This window comes from Cyprinodon variegatus, unplaced genomic scaffold (genome assembly GCF_000732505.1).
Source record: "Cyprinodon variegatus isolate N-32 unplaced genomic scaffold, C_variegatus-1.0 Scaffold2099, whole genome shotgun sequence".
Lineage (NCBI taxonomy): Eukaryota > Metazoa > Chordata > Actinopteri > Cyprinodontiformes > Cyprinodontidae > Cyprinodon > Cyprinodon variegatus.
Window position 1 is genome coordinate 30,266 of NW_015152552.1, and position 2,691 is coordinate 32,956.

Sequence of the window (2,691 nt, forward strand, 5' to 3'; positions counted from 1 at the left end):
TGTGACAGCATGCCCACTGTAATCGTATTACTGCCACCTTAGGGGCTGAACAGAGAAATTTTGTGTCTTGTTAAATGTATTGCGATTAAAAATTGAGCGCTTGCACAAGTTTGAAAATTGAAAATGTATTTTAACAGTCCAGCCCTAATTCACAGAAAGGATAGGATGATTACTCAAACCACATAATTTTAAAACTTTTAGAGTTTCTCTTAGAACGTATTATAATCATAATATGGTGTTTCTTAATCAAAACAAGTTAAGCATGCAATTTAAAGCTTTAAATAAACTAATTTAGGAAAACTGTTAGATGCTGGATGAAAGGAATATCTGAGGTCATTTTAAACAATTTAAAGCTTGACATAAAAAAGTGATAGATGATAGTAAATTAATTCAGGAATAAAGGAAAAATGCTCCAGTCAAAAACACATCTGAGGAAGATGGAGGATCATCATCTTCATCAGCAGAGGGGACAGATGGTGCAGAAGAGGGAAGTCATAAATCGTTAAGGGGTTATAAATCATTTTGCATGAGGTGTCATCTATCATTTCACTAAACAAGTCACTAAACAGTTTTTGTTCCTTTTTTATGTATCTTTTCTTTATATATTAAAAATTATCTGTTAAACAACATCAAACACTGGTATGGAAATCACATTGCATTGTATATAGTCTATTACTTGTTTCTGAGGTGAGATTTTCCAGACTCCTGGATGAAGTTAGGTTCCTTGAAGATAGCTTCGTCCATGCCGATCTCTCAATATTTTCAGCATAGCCTGATAAAAAAAAAAGTACTGTCAAATATTTGGGCAGAATTGGCATACTTACCTGTATAGTTATTAGAAAACACTTAGATTACTGCCCCCATTTGTATTAGTTTTGTTATAAATAAGGTAAGTAACAGGATGTTAATGATGGTGATTTGCAAGAACCATTGTTTGTTCTGATTCAAAACCTAGGGAAATCTTTGCAGGACAGTAAAATATTGTTTTACATTTATTCCTATTTGATCATGAATATTACTAATTAGAATTGAAAATCATCAATAATTTATCCTTCTAGTCAATATAAACCCTAACAAAAAATACTTTAGATAGTTGTGATTAATGTTTACCAGCCTTTAATTGCTATCATTAACAACCGGTATTATCAATTAACAATAAACCCATTCATTTACCAGCAAATGTGGATATTTAAACAGGTTATGGACCCAGGATTAAATCAATTACCACTAAATTTAATGTCTGAAATGTTAAATCTCTAACTGCAATGAACAATTATTAACCAAACCACAAGAAATGTATTCAAATAATCAAGTTGTTGACCCAAGACAGTGTTCAGTACTTGCCCACGAAACAACAGGTCAGCAATAAAAAATAACCACAGCCACATAGAGTAAAATCTATTAAATGAATAATTACCTGTAAAAAGCAATTCATCTGTTCAACAATACGACTTATACAAACTAAACCAGTAAAAGAAGGAACACAAAGAACCCATGCCTCCTTAAATGGAGTGCACATTTGTCCATGCGTCTTCTATTGGAAGAAGCATGGATTCTTTAATAAAAATGTGAAACAGCGAAGATAATGTTGAGAGTGGATGAAATAGGGAATGCTATTGAGAGGTTTCTGGGTGGCTTTTAAAAACCCATTTTCATTTAGCCTTAGAAGGATGGGGCGCCTCTTCGGCTCTCCACAACCACTATTGAGCTTTTTTTTTTCTATGGATAAACTTTACATGCACAAGTTCACCCTCACAAACAATTACAGGTGCTTGGCTCCAGGAACTCTGAGATTCACTTCCATACAGAAACCCCACATTCATATCTTCAGGTAACACAGAGTACATGTCAGACTTAATAATACTACTTCAGTGATAGTTTCAAGGTGTTGCTTTATTGTATGTCTTGTACCATGTCCTTCAGTTGTGCTGTTCTTTTTTCATCTCGTTACAGGTGATGAAGCAGATGGAAAATGTTTTGTAATTATCTCCTTTCTATCTCTTCTTTCTTTCACCTTTTCTCTTTTTTTTCTTTTTTCCTTTTTCTTCTTCTGTTTTTCTGCTGTATTTACATTGCAGTGTCCATATAAACTGTAAAACTCCCTGCATAATTATAATAAAACAATTTATATGCATAAAGCAAGTGAAAGTAAAATCTGTTGGGCTCTTTTTGGCATCAAGACAATTATTCTTATTGCCAAATTGCCAGACAGGACACTGTAAAAAAAAAAAAAAAGAAGGATGGTTCTGTGGTCCTTCCTGTGGTCCACTGATCAGCCGCAGCCTATAATAATTTAACTCTATTTTTGTCACATTGAAGAAATTTACCTCTGTGTTTAACCCATGCCCATGGGGTGCAGTGGGCTGCCATCGTGGGGAGCCTGAGGAGCAATCAGGGGTTAACGGTCTTGCTCAGAGACCCAGAGTGGCAGCCTGTGGGATTGGGTTTCAAATCACAACCTCAAGATTCTAAGTTTTACACCCTAACACTAGGCCACCACTCCCTTAACAAGCTTGTCAGGCTTCACCTTGAAAATTGCCTGGCCAGAGAAAGCATGGTGATCCACAAGGATCCACTACAGACAACAGAGGCATGGTGAAACGGTGGCATTCTGGAGCTCAGACAGGAGCAGCAGTAAATCAGTGGTCTTTACACAGCCACATCATTCAATTCAATTCAGCCACATCATTT

At 35.6% G+C, this 2,691-nt stretch overlaps 1 protein-coding gene across 1 annotated transcript in view; it reads right to left on the reverse strand.

Annotated features, from left to right (window-relative positions):
- The window catches only part of LOC107105154 (synaptotagmin-like protein 2), a 24,628-nt gene extending 23,817 nt beyond the window's left edge, over positions 1-811 (reverse strand). Inside the window, exon 1 of the mRNA XM_015405273.1 lies at positions 677-811. The gene's annotated coding sequence lies outside the window, so the exon portion shown is untranslated. The remainder of the gene's footprint in view (positions 1-676) is intronic.
- Between the last annotated feature and the right edge of the window lie 1,880 nt (positions 812-2,691).